This window comes from Muntiacus reevesi, chromosome 5 (assembly GCF_963930625.1).
Source record: "Muntiacus reevesi chromosome 5, mMunRee1.1, whole genome shotgun sequence".
In the NCBI taxonomy this organism is placed as follows: Eukaryota; Metazoa; Chordata; class Mammalia; order Artiodactyla; family Cervidae; genus Muntiacus; species Muntiacus reevesi.
In genome coordinates, this window is record NC_089253.1 from 7,066,341 (window position 1) to 7,081,352 (window position 15,012).

Consider the following 15,012-nt stretch of genomic DNA (forward strand, 5'->3'; position numbering starts at 1 on the left):
TTTAACCCAGAAGAGCAGCAGGCAAGATCTTGTCTCAGTAGAGAGCAGTGAATGTGTTACATAAAATATATTTAAGCTTCATGAAAGCTAAGTGAAAATATCCTAAATGACACATGATTTGAAATAAATCCTTTCCCCATTTTAACAGAGAAACATCTCTGTTTAAAAATATCCAGCTGACTAAGAACAGGACCTTGAATTGATCATAGTTAGGTTCTGTGGGTCATAGTCTCTTCCCTTATACAAAAACAAGATGTCCAGTAGAGCCTCATGTATAATTTTACACTTTCTAAGGAAAACATTATAAAAGTGAAAAGGAAAATTTTAGTATTGTATTTAGTATAACTAAAATATTGTCATTTCAACATGTAATCAGTATAAAAATTATCAAGTTATTTTGCTTTCTCTTTCTTGGTACCAAGTCTCCAAAATCATGAGTGTGTTTTACACTTCCAACACATCTTAATTCAAAGCACCAGGGACTTGTCATATGCCTAGTGGCTACCATTCTGAACAGCTCAGGGCTAGATTATCTCTAAAAATTTCTCATTCTGTGGAATTAACTACATAGATACACATTTTAAAAAATTATTATTACTGAATATTATTTTTCATGAGCACATGGGTTTACCATGGTGCAAGGGATGAAATTCTGATTTCACTGAGTTAAAAATGAGAAAAGGACATTTAAATTGCTTAACAACTGCTGAGTGGCAATATGGTCATATCTGTCCAGGAATCCATTCTGAGGCTAAGTGACAAGGTCCCTCTGTTATTCTTTTTAGAACTGAATACATTATAAAATGATTATATTTAAATTAACACTCTGCCAGATTCTACTAATACATATGTTGTAAATGATTTAAATCATTAGATGCCCCAGAACTGAAACCCTTATCAATTTCTGTCAAGAATACATTCTTTGCTGGAAGCATATTCTTGTTACTCTTTCATGTAATAAAATTCTGTTCAGCTTTAGTGACACAAACTATCAATCATCAAGTAATAAAACAAATCCATAACCAAGCCTACACAATCTCTGATTTCCATGTTAACACAGAAACTATTTGGAATTTTCACTGATTAGTTAAAAGCAAGGAATTTTTTTCAATAGATTTTCTTATGAATAGACTATGTTTCAGAGTTTTTATATTTATAGAAAAAATGAATTAATGGTAAAATTCCTTATTACCATCTAAATACACAAATTCCCCTCTGAACATCTTTAAATAATATATTAATTTTAAATTAATATGGTATATTTGTTTAATTAAAACATAGATACATCATTATTAAGTAAAGTCCATGTATTAAGATTTCCTTGGTTTTTGCCTGATGTCCTTTTGTGGCTCTCAGATTCCATCCAGGATACCACATTACATGCCTTCTTAGGCTCTTCATGGCTGTGATGGTTTCTCAAAACTTTCCTTGTTTTCGATGACTCTGAGAATTTCAATGAGTATTGGTCAGGTCTTTTGTAAGATATTGCCAAATTGAGATTTGATTGATGTTTTTCTCATGATTAACTAGGGTTATAGATTTTTGGGAAGTAGAACATAGAGGCAAAGTGCCATTTTAATCACATCACATGAAGGATGCAAAATGTCAACATGATTCAGTTTATGACTCTTGATCTGGACCTTGATCACCTGGCTGAAGGAGTGTTCATCAGGTCTCCCTGCTGTAAAGTTACTGTCCCCTCCCCGACTTCCACACTTTACTCTTTGGGGAAAAAAGTCACCATGCATACTCTGACTTTAAGATTGTAGAGATTTCCTCCCCCACCTTTATGATGAATACTTAACATAATTTATTTGGAATTATTCTGTAGAGGAGATTTGTTGGTAATTATTATTCAGTTATTATACTGTTTCATTATGAACTTGTGGCTGTTTATTCTATACTTTAGATTATAATCTAATAATACTTTTTTTCTTTTAGAATTCAGATTGTCTTGCTTTGTCCATTGGGAGTCCTTTCAGTTGGAAGTCAACTGAAACTGCCCCTTTGACATATCCCCATCAATTTGTGTCTATGGGTGTGTCTGTCAGCAGTTCCTTACTTTATGATGATACTATAGAATGTTCCAGGTTCACCTTTAAATATTTTCTGCACCTAGAATCAGCCATGTTTCCAAGCAGCCCTTGTTATTTTTGATGGAGAATGGTAATCACCTTGCTCATCTATATAATCTCAGCCCAACAGTAAGAAATCTGGCTTCCATGATCTGCTATCCATTTACTTTATTCTTCAGTGGAGGAATACTTCTATATCAGTGTCATCACACTAGTCGTATCCCCAAGTAAACGGTTTCACTGACTGCAGACAGCACTTCTGTGTCGTTCCTTTAGCCTTCTTCAGTTCAGTCCAGTCACTCAGTTGTTTCTGACTCTTTGTGACCCCATGGACTGCAGCGTGCCAGACTTCCCTGTCCATCACCAACTCCTGGAGCTTGCTCAGACTCATGTCAATCAAGTCAGTGATGCTATCCAACCATCTCATCCTTTGTTGTCCCTTTCTCCTCCTGCCCTCAATCTTTCCCAGCATCAGGGTCTTTTCCAATGAGTCAGTTCTTCACATCTGGTGAAGTATTGGAGTTTCAGCTTCAGCATCAGTCCTTCCAATGAATATTCAGGACTGACTTCCTTTAGGATGGACTGGCTGGCTCTCCTTGCAGTCCAAGGGACTCTCAGGAGTCTTCTCCAACACCGCAGTTCAAAAGAATCAATTCTTCGGCACTCAGCTTTCTTTATAGTATCACATCCATACATGACTACTGGAAAAACCATAGTTTTGACTAGATGGACCTTTGTTGGCAAGGTAATGTCTCTACTTTTTAATATGCTGTCTAGATTGGTCGTAGCTTTTCTTCCAAGGAGGAAGCATCTTTTTTATTTCATGGCTGCAGTCACATCAGCAGTGATTTTGGTGCCCCCCAAAATAAAGTCTGTCGCTGTTTCCATTGTTTCCCTATATATTTGCCATGAAGCGATGGTCAATAAAGCAGAAGTAGATGTTTCTCTGGAACTCTCTTGGTTTTTCAATGATCCAGTGGATGTTGGCAATTGGATCTCTGGTTCCTCTGCCTTTTCTAAATCCAGCTTGAACATCTGTAAGTTCATAGTTCATGTTCTGTTGAAGCCTGGCTTGGAGAATTTTGAGCATTACTTTGCAAGCGTGTGAGATGAGTGCAGTTGTGCAGTAGTTTGAGAATTCTTTGGGATTGCCTTTCTTTGGGATTGGAATGAAAACTGACCTTTTCCAGTCCTGTGACCACTGCTGAGTTTTCCAAATTTGCTGGCATATTGAGTGCAGCACTTTCACAGCATCATCTTTTAGGATTTGGAATAGCTCAACAGGAATTCCATTGCCTCCACTAGGTTTGTTCATAGTGATGCTTCCTAAGGCCCACTTGACTTTGCATTCCAGCATGTCTGGCTCTAGGTGAGTGATCACACCACTGTAGTTATCTGGGTCATGATCTTTCATACAGAGGCTAAAATCAAAGGGACACAAAAATATTCTATGTATATGGTAAGCAAAAGTGAGCAGAATTGGCTATACTTACATCAGATATATTAGGCTTTAGGTGAAAAGCTATCACAAGAGACAGAGAAGAGTATGTAATAACAAAATTTTTCTTTATTTTTAAATAACAAAATTAACAATAACAAAATTGCAAAACAAATAAATTTATAAATAAAATATAAATTTATAAATAAAAACAAGTAAATAACAAATTTGCAATAACAAAAGGGTCAATTAATCAGGAAAACATAACAACTATACTTTATAACAGCTATTCTAAGTTTTCTTCTGCATCTGTTGATGTGATCACATGAGTTTTCTTCCTTAGCCTATTGAGGTGATGAATTATAGCAGCCTTGTGTACATGAAAATCATCTGGCTGGGTAACTTCTTTTCTAGGGAGAATGTTATTAATTATTGATTCAGTTTCCTAAGTAGTCATAAACCTATTCAGAAGTACGCCTCCTTCTATAAACTTCCATGAATTTTGGTTGTTTGTATTTTTCAAGGAATTGGTTCTGTTCCCTTTGGTATCAGATTTGTGGGCACACAGCTGTTCATAATATTCTTTTATTACCTTTTAATATCTGTGGTATCAGCAGTTATCATCCCTGTTTCATTTCTGATTTTAGTAAGATGTGTCTTTATCTTTTAGCTTGAATACTTGTTTATAATTTTTATAGTCTTTTCTAAGAATCAGCTTTTTGGTTTCATTAGTTTTCTCTAGTGAGTCTTGCTTTCAATTTCACTGAAATGTGCAAAACTTTTATTACCTCTTTTCTTCTCCTTTCTTTAGATTAAAATTCTCTTCTTTCTTTGATATCTGAAGGTAAAAGTTTAGACTATTGATTTTAAATAGTTCTTCTTTTCTAGTATGTGCATTCAATGCTATTCACTCCACTCTAAGGTCTGCTTTTGCTGCCTACTACAAATTTTACTGTTTCATTTTTATTTAAAAAAGTTACTTCCCTAAGACTTCTTCTTGGACATGTGTATGGGAAACATTTGATGCTATAATCTACAATGTACCTATTCTCTTGGAAAGAGTTTTGATGTCTTACCTTTTCACTGTCAAGAAATGGGAAACCAGTTTAGGGGTCTGTAGTTTCAATGAGAAATAGAAAGTGAATACAAATGGGATTTTCTCATTAAAAATATTAAAGAGGGTATTTTGCTTATGGAATCACAGAGTTATACTGATTGTACATTTACTCTTAAAAAAACTTTAATTTATAAATTTAAAAAATATATAGCATTAAAAAAAATAAGTTGGATAATCTCTGTACCTGAAAATTCCAGGGAAAATATAGGTGCTAACACATATGATTAGCAAAGTTTGCATTTTTCTGGCTAGGTTTCTTGACTTAATTATCAGTTAAAATTTTTTTTTATTATGGCAAAATCAACAATCATTCTTCATTCTCAAATGCTGACATGCTAAATTTTTCTGCCTGAAATTAGCATTGATATGTGAATGTATATAAAATGGTTATTTTAGCCATAATAGAAACCCTCTTTGGCTATAACAAGAAATCTGGCATTTTGAAAACTATTTTAAAATGCATATAATAAAAACTCTTATCTCAAAGAGTTTTTTGAGAATTAGAGAAAAAGCAGGTGTCTGTTGGGACATACTGAAGAGGCCAAAGAGGAGAGGATGGAATCTGAAGATTATCAAATTCACAGCAAATTCTGGGAGCAAAGGAGGCCATAGTGGTCAACATTTATTGAGTGATTACTGTATACAGGGCTCTCAGCAATGGGTTATTTCCTATTCTCAAACAAGTCTTTGAGATAAATAGTAGTATTATATTCATTTTACAGATGAAGAAACTAAGACACAGAGAGGCTAAAAACATTTCCCAAAGTCACATAGGTAGTAAAGGGAGAAACCAAAATTTGTTTAACCTAAGCTAATGCCAGAGACTGAGCATTTGATCATTTGTCTCCACAGAAAACAGGATCCAAGGTTAACAGAAGTGCTAGAACCAAGAAAGCAGTCTAGAACAAGTGTTCATACAGGACTGTATGTCAGAAACGAGGAAGTCAAATGTCAGTGGTTAATTAGAACTTAGGAACACATTAACGCAGAAAACAGAGAATAAAGCAAGGTGGAAACACAGTCAGAAAGCTATTTTCTGTCCCAGACAGAAGCAGCTAAAGACGCTTCGCTGTCAGGGTCTGGCTATCCCTGGTCACATTAATGATAATTCCTCATTTTACCACACCAGAGATGTCACAGCTACATTTCACAATGAAAACCAGTTTTACCAACTTTTGAGTATCAAATAAGTATTAAATAATACTAATACATGATTATTAATACTTTATTAGGTATGATTATGATATTGTGAAATATAAATTTTAAAAATATCTTTTAGGAAGAAATACTAATGTGTTTGCAGGTCAAATGCCTTGATGTCAAGGATTCGCTTTAAAATTCTAGAACATGAGAGAGAGTTTAGGAGGGACAAGATGATTGGCAAAATTCTGAAGAGTAATGAAGCCAGTGATGGATAAATGAGGATTCATTATGTGATCCCATCTCTTGGAATATGTCTGAAACTTTCTACAAGTAAAAAGTTAAAAAGAAAAGTGGTTTCATGTCAAATTTTATGATTACTGGTGATGGAGTTGGGTAATTTTATCTCAAACAGTAGGTGTCTGTTCAACAGATTTCAATTCACTTAGGTAACTTGAAGTCTTACTTAACATATATTAAAACCCATTAAGCATATCAAATATTAGAGCTAAGAATACCCATTTTTGATCAAGGCTAGAAAAATACAATTACTTTTATGATATTTGAATATTTCAAGGTCAAATTATCCAAAATTTTTGCATGCAAGACTAAAGAGGAAAAAGGAAAATTTTTGAAATGTGTCATTTCCTTCAAATATTCTGCTTCTAATCATAGTGGAAAATCAAAGTAAGGAGAATATAATCTTTCAAATCACTTAATTCAAGGAAGTTTCTCTTCAAGTTTGTTTCTCAGAATGAACTTGATTTTATTCTGAATTTAAATCTATCCCTAAATGTTATTGTTCCTTGCTCTCAGACCACTGATTTGGTATCATGAGGTACTTATCTACTTACAGTTTTCCATTTTGGTCTCATTAGCAGAGGAAGATCTCTCTGCTGCTTCTCCATTTTGAAGTGTTTTCTTAAGTTCTGTTGCCTTCCCCAGGGACCAGAGCTCATTGTCACTGGCTTTTCCTCTAGACTGGATTCTGGGTTGTGGAGTATCTGCAAAGGAAAAAAGAAGTTGAGAGAAATGTGATATGATTATGAGAAAGGAGAGGAAAGGAAATAAATAAAGGTTACAAGTCTTTTTAAAACAGGATCATTTGGGAGGTTCAGCTGGTTGAAGCTGCTTGGCTCCTCTTGCCATCTTTCCCACAAAGGTTGAAGTGTTTTTAGGCAAAGGCAGGTCCTGGGTCAACTGGATATTATGGGACCCTATGGTTTACCCATCAACCACTTCCTCTAGATTTGTTAAGAGTGATTTCCTCTTGAATACTTCAGAAGTTCTCAGCATGGGAGGAAATCAGCTAAATAAATAACCCAGGGTTGAGGGTAGATGCTGGGAACTCTGCCCAGAGCTTGACTATAGCAAGTCCTTTGCCACTGGTATCACTGCCAATGCAGGAGATGCAGGTTCAATCCCTGGGTCAGGAAGAGACACTGGAGTAGGAAATGGCAACCCAGTCTAGTATTCTTGCCTGGGAAATCCCACTGACAGAGGAGCCTGGCAGGCTACAGTCCATGGGGTTGCAAGAGTTGGACTGGACAATGGAGCACATCACTGCTAATATGGGCTGTGTCAGAAATATGTGAGGTGCCATCCTTGGTGTTGGCAACATAAAGAGGTATCTGAGTTTGCCATCTTCTTGGGAACACAGGGCTGCCATAGACAAAAACCTTGGAAAGGTTTATATAACAGGATATAACATGGTCAAGATCCAATTGAATTATTCAGACTGAGAATGCTATAGGAATTCAGTGGAGATTTAGGGAATTTCAGGAGATCTGAGTGGTTAGAGAAGCAAAATCAGGGCTTTGGGGCCTATGGCTGCTGCTGCTGCTGCTAAGTCGCTTCAGTCGTGTCCGACTCTGTGCGACCACATAGACGGCAGCCCACCAGGCTCCCCCGTCCCTGAGATTCTCCAGGCAAGAACACTGGAGTGGGTCAGGCAGGGTATAAAACCTGGCTTTGTCACTTCTTGACCATGTGACCTTGTGCAGACCACTTAAATACTCGTGATAATTTGATTTTTTTTTAATCAGCAAAAAGGCCTAATAATACTTATACTATCAGGTATTAGTAAAAGTAAATTGCTGTTATAGAGCCAAGCTTATAGTTGGTATTCAGTCCATGGGAGCCAACATTATTAATCAGGGTACTCTAGTGGGCTTGCTTATTCTAAATTGGCCATAGACATGAGACTATTCTGAAGTAGTAAGAAGTTACCTGTCCTAACAACTAAGATCATGGCCTCTGGTCCCACCACTTCATGCCAAATAGATGGGGAGACAATGGAAACAGTAGCAGATTTTAATTTCTTGGGCTCCAAAATCCCTACAGATGGTGAATGCAGTCATGAAATGAAAAGATGCTTGCTCCTTGAAAGAAAAACTATGAGAAACCTAGACAGCATATTAAAAAGAGCAGAGATATCACTTTTCTGACAAAGGTCCATCTAGTCAAAACTATAGTTTTTCCAGTAGTCATGTACGGATGTGAGAGATGGACCATAAAGAAGGCTGAGCACTGAAGAATTGATGCTTTGGAACTGTGGTGCTGGATAAGACTCTTGAGAGTCCCTTTGACTGCAAGGACATTCTACCAGTCACTCCTAAAGGAAATCAACCCTGAATATTCATTGGGAGGACTGATTCTGAAGCTCCAATACTTGGGTCCACCTGATGTGAAGAGCTGACTTACTGGAAAAGACCCTGATGATGGGAAAGATTGAAGGCAGGAGAAGAGGGCAACAGAGGATGAGATGGTTGGATGGTATCCCCAGCCCAGTGGATGTGAGTTTGAGCAAACTCTGGGAGATGGTGAAGGATAAGGAAGCCTGGTATGCTGCAGTCTGTGGGGTCTCAGGGAATCAGACATGACTTAGCAACTGAACAACAACCTTGACCTAAAACCCAATGGCTGTCAGATGCTCACACTTTTAAGATTTTCCCAGACGCTATTTTTGAGATTTTAGGAAGTGTCTCTGATAGAATCTTTACGGGCTGATTCCTGGGTGAAGAATGAACACACTTCTGAGGCCAGAGCTCAGGCCAAGCAGTGGCACTTGTTCAGCGAATGGGCCAGCCATGACCGCATCCTGAAGGGCAGTGTGGAGTGCCCGGAGGAGCTCCGCCACTTCTCTGAAGCCTCGGTTTCCTCTTTTGTACCCTGGGATGGGGACACGTGCCTTTTAGGGCTTATATAGGGATCGAATGAGTGGAGTCTGGAGAAAGCATAGAAATGTGCACTTTTCCATGATAGATATTTAATAATTGTTAGTTTCTTCCTTTCTCTTCCATTCCTTATTCCTAGGCTCCAACTGCAGAAGCTGGAAAATGAAGGGGATGGATTTTATTTTTCAGGTCTCTACTGGCCTATAACTCAATGGTTGCTGAATATCTACTTATAGCCAAGGTGACCTTGTCATAAATAATGGTTTGCTGCCCAGAATGTCTGGCTGTTAATGTCTCTCTGTCTGTTTGTAATGCATTGCTATTAAGTCTCAGTATCATTTTTTCATGTCCTTTTTTCCCCCTCTGGCCTTTCATTAATATTATTCAGTTGGGAATATTTAATGTAAATCAAATTGCTCTCATTTGGCTTTCTGCTAGACTGAGGTGCAAATTTATTTATCTAACTCTGGTCCTAGATTTATAAATTTAGACCTTTGTAAATGGAGGGTGCATGCTTATTATCCTTTTGTAATTACTATACAGAAGAGAATTTACTAGTATGTTTCTCATATTAATGTTCATTTGACAGATCTGCAAGCAGCTATCTTGTTCACCAATCTGCAGTATCATTTTAATCTTTTCTTGAAGCACCTTGAATTTTGCTTCTGATATTGGCCCAACTAGTCAATATAAGCTCCATTACCACTGGCAATTAATGGCAGTTCCTTCCAGCATGTATGCTCAAATCAGTGTGTGTGGTCAATCATCTAGAACTAATTAGAAGTCTCTGCTGTGTCTGGGGCTACAATCTGCCATTTTTGGTTAGTGATTAGTTGTGCAAAGTTGTTATTAGGTTTCTGATATGATGCAATGTGATTTTCCTTGCCTCGCGCCTCTTCCAGACAGGCTGTTGTATTCACTGACAATTTGCATCCTGGCAGAATGGCCCACAGCCTTACCAAGGCTTTGTAATCATCTCTCTTTCACCGTCACCTGTGAGCCTGCCCAGACTGGGGGAGCCCGCAAGCTGAAAACGACAATGTACTTGCAGAGGTCGCCATTGAGGGTCAAAATTCTGGGGATGACCCAGGCTTTGGCATTTCCAGTGAGAGTATCCAGCAGTCATGAAGCAAACTGCTTTCCATGGGAGATAAAGTGCTCATGTCCCAGACACTTGAAAGCTGAAGTGGGGTAATGTCTAACAAACTCAGGTTATCAAATTATCATCTGCACACTACTCTTTTCTCCCCCAGAATCTTCTGTGTGTGCCACTAAATCCATTGTGTTGCGCAGATTCTGAGCCAAACAGTGGAGGCTTGGGTGACTGTTTTCTTTTGGGGGATTCCTCAGAGCTTTGCAGATTTCCTTACTGTCAGAGTCCTGTGGGGAAGGTGGGATGGTTCCTCACCCTCTTCCCTGCAAAGCTTGGGTCTGATGTCATAGGCCATGCAGGAGCAAATATGGAGTTTATGTAAAAGTAGGGTTTAATGGGTGGCAGTCTCATTAGAAGGACAGCCTAGGAGACCTTTCTTAAAACAGTGTTGCAGAGCAAGCATCATGTTTTCACATGTCCCTTCAGGAGTTAAGCATAGAGGATCAGAAAGATATGTGCATCCCCATGCTTATCGCAGTTTTACTCACAATAGCCAAGCTTTGGGAGCAACCTAAGTGTTGGTTAACAGGTGAATGGATAAAAAACGTGTGGTATGAACTATTATTCAGCCACGAGAAAGAAGGAAATCCTGCCGTTTGCAACAACATGGATGAAACTTGAGGGCACTATGCTAAGTGAGATCAGCCAGAAAGACAGATATTATATGATGGCACTTAACATGTGGAGTCAAAAAAGCTGAACCCTTAGAAACAGAGTAGAATGGTGGTTACTGGGGGCTATGGGATGAGGAAATTGGGGAGGTGATGGTCAGAGGGTATAGACTAAGAAAAATAACATCCCTAATGCAGAGTATTGTGATTATAGGTGACAATAATGAGTTATGTCCTTCATTAAAGGTTCTCATTACAAAACATAAGTATGTGACTTGATAGAGGTGTTAGCTAATGCTGTGATGGTAATCCTATCAACATATGTAAATGCATCAAATTAAAATGTTGTACACCTTAAACATACACAGTGTTGCATGCCAGTTACATCACAATTTTTTTTTTAATTTTTATGTATTTTTTATTTCGCTGTGCTGGTCTTTGTTGCTACGTGCGGGCTTCTCATGGAAGCGGCTAGCCGTGTTGCCAAGCACAGGTTCTAGAGCACGTGGGCTCAGTAGTTGTGGCCTGTGGGCACTGCTACTCTGAGGTGCGTGGGGTCTTCCCGGGCCAGGGATCAAACCTGTGTCCCCTGCATAACAATGGAAATCCTTCACCACTGGACCACCAGGGAAGCCCTCAACCTTTTTTTTTTTTAAGAGATAAAACAAAAGGGTTGATAGAATTTGTGAAGGAGCCAAGGCCCCTCCGATAGAAGCTGAGTGCCGCCTCCCCACCTTTCTCCTGTCATCTATTCTGATGGGTGGAGGAGATTTCTGAGGACAGCTCTTCCAAATCTCTGTAGAAGCAGTTCTCAAATTTCAGTGTGCATCAAGATTCCCAGATGAGCTTGTTGAAAATCCATTCCGCACACCCCCAGAGTCTCAAAGTCCAGGATGAAGTCAGGATAAGAATACACCTATTCCATAAATTCTTGAAGAGAAGCTCAGATAGGTGTTCCAGAGGGCTCACCCTTTGAAAGACTTTCTCTGTATGATGCTATTACTCCCCCTTCTCATAACCCTCCACAGATCAGAGATGGTAGACAGATGGGGAGTTGCTAAAAGGGATCATCAGACTCTCCATTTCAAAGCATGAGCTGCCCCGTGATTAACTGGCAAATTGGAGGAGTTGATTTTACGGAGAAGATACTGCATGAGACATTAGAAACCTTGATGGTGCCTTGGCCCTCCTTCCTGACTTTTCCTTCTACAGCCACTGAATTTTCTAGTTCCTTTAATTTCCTCATCTGGGAAAGGAAGATTTTAATAAGAGTGTTTCTGCTTATCTCACAAAATTGTTGTGAAGATCAAATGATAAATGGTTATGAAAGTGCTTTATAAAGTATTATGCAAATATAAATAATTATTATACTACCTTGTCTAGAAGTAGAAATGATCAGAGGTGGAACTCCATGAGTGCCTAGATCTTTTGCAGCTCTGATCCCTATAATTAGGAAAGGGCTTACACAAACGTCATTTGGTGCCATGCCTTATTCTATAAATACCTCTGTCACAGCCTAACCGCCCTTCTATTTCCCATAGCTGAACACGCTCCTTGGTCGTGGGGGTGGTCTGATGATGTTCCTTTACTGAGGTAGTCATCTTGGGCACTTCATATGGTTTTAATGTCTGTGCATTTATAACGAGTATGTGCTTCTGTGGGTGCCTGTCTCAGCTTCTCTGCCTTGATTATCGTCAGAGCCGAATCTGTTTCCTTTGTGAAATCTTCTGTTAACCCTCCCACCCAGAAACAGCAGCACAGGTTTGAGTCTCTCTTCCCTCCTGGGTGCACTCTGCATTTTTTCCTGGAGCACCCCCTCACTAGAATATCAGTGTTCTGGGGATGTAGATCATGTCTTCATCGTGGTCTATTCCCTGCATTTATTCACAGCTCTTTGTAGGCACTTGACATGGACTGAATGCGTGGATGTAAGAATAAATGAGAGAGAGCCCCATCAATAGGTCCAGCTATGTCTGGTTCTTGAGACACTTTCCTGGCAGATGCAGTCAGCAGTCTCAGCCCCACCGAAAGAAGTTCAGTGTGAAGTCCAGTCACCACAGGCTGAGCCCTGGCTGTGAAACTGCTGCGACACCTCCCAGAAACAGGTGCCTGGAAGGCTGTGAGGTTTCCAAGTTGCAATGCTCCTTTTCTTTTCCTGGGCCGGCCCGAGTGAGGCCTGAACTTTTGCTTTCATTCTCTACTCTCTAGTGTGCCTGATTGCTTGCCTGAAATCCCAGACCACTGGTCTCACCTGGTTTTGACTAGCCCTATTTCTAGATTTGGATCTTAATTCTTCTCATCATAAATATCCTTTAGTTGTTTATCACTGAACCCCTCCTAAGTGTAAGTGGCTGTTGCCTAGTTTCCCAGCTGTTGGTCTGTCCTCTAGATCTGACTCAGTGACTGCCATAGGGGTGGCCATTCATCCATCCTGCACCCAGGTACACACTCCTGACCAGTTACGGCAACGAGCATGATTAAGACAGCGCAGCAGGAAGATGCTACCAATAGACAGTGTTTGGGACACAATGAGACCACTCTCTGTTCTGTCCCTGTTGCTTTACCATCCTTGCTAGGACAGCTAGATTTTCTCTTCTAACTTCCAAGTCCTTCATCCTTGTGAGCAAATTCTGTCTCTTGGTCCCATGAGTCTCAGCAGGACTTTTGTACTCACTGATCATGGCTATAGACCTATGAATGACAAGAGAGAGAAAAAGAAAACTCCTGTGATTCTCACCAAGCCTTATTAGAGGAAATGTATCTATTTTGGTTTAAACTACAGGCTCTGGAGCCAGTCTGCTGAGGTTGTAATCCTAACTCTGAATGACTTGGGCAAGATAGATAAGTTTTCTCTGTCTCAATTTCCTCATGCTTAAAGTGAATGTGGTACACTACCTACCTCTTGAGATTACTTTGAAGATTACTGAGTTGAAATATAGGAACATTAAGAACAGTACCCAACTGAATCCTAACCATATATTTTCTAAAATATATGTGTGTGTGTGTGTGTGTGTGTGTGTGTGTGTGTGTGTGCGCGCGCTGTTCCAACCTATATTTAATTCTATAAAAATATTAAGTGGGCAATATTCATGAGAGAATAGTAGAATTACATGATTAAATATGAGTAAATGAGAGATGAGGTGGAAAGATATTCCTGATGGTAGAATTTGAATTAGTGGTGTTGAAAGTGATGAAAATAGAAAAAAAAAATCATCATTTGATAAACATCATAGTAATATTGTTTCAGGCATGTATCATTAGTAGATGCTAAAATTTGTGTGTTATGAGAAATAGGATATTTTCATATTCTGAAAGTATCTATCTACAATATACTTAGCTATTACCCAGGAGAAAAGAGTAACTTGATATTGGAGAAACTAGACAAAAATCATCTTAACCAAGTGATCAAAATGAACATCATTAATAATGAGACATATCAATATCATATGCCTCTTGATAAAGTCCCCTCAGAGGACTCAAAATAACCTCTGTGGCATTTTTACCAAAAATACGCAATCTAAATTTAATCAGGAAGAAATGCAGACCAACCCAGATTGAGCAATATTCTACAAAATGACTGGCCAGTATTCTTCAAAAGTGACAGACATCAAAAATAAAAGACTGAAAAAAATAAATAAAAGATTGAAGATCTGCCTTAAAGGAAAGTTGGATGACATTTAAATGCTGTATATGATCCTAAGACTGGATTCTTGTCCACAGAAAGGTCTTTAGTGGCGAAATTTAAAAACATTGAAAAAACTCAGTAGACCACTTATCAGTTTAGAATTGAAGTCAGTTCCTGGTCTTGAAAATTATTATACTTGCTTATGTTACCTGTTAGCACTTGGGGAATCTGGTTGATGACTGCATGAGAACCATTTGTACTACTAGTGGGATTTTTATAAATCTGAACTTATTTACCATATGCTGAGAAAGATACTAGTTCCAATTCAGTGATGGTTACATAAAGCAAACATAGGGGTTTATACTCCAGGAACTAATAGTCTAGTAAAAGATATAAAAGAACAATGTAAAAAGTGCTAAATACTATGAAATATTTAATTTTAATTCTATGTAAAGGTTAGAAATTGAGAACTTTCTTTTAATGGCAATAAAAATACTTCATGAACAAGACAGCATTTTAGCTGCACTTTGAGTAACATCTGGAATCAAAACATGCAAACTTAGAGGAAGAGTGAGGTCTGGATGCAGCAATGGCATCACCAAACAGCCAAGAGGAGGCCGTTTCACTGGGAGGGTCAGTGTGGGGCATGAGGCTGTTTTTTTTTTTCTCTTAATTTT

The 15,012-nt window shown here is 38.5% G+C and overlaps 1 protein-coding gene across 2 annotated transcripts in view; it reads left to right on the plus strand.

Annotated features, from left to right (window-relative positions):
• The window catches only part of GRM5 (glutamate metabotropic receptor 5), a 585,267-nt gene that overhangs the window by 293,468 nt on the left and 276,787 nt on the right, over positions 1-15,012 (plus strand). The window lies entirely within an intron of this gene.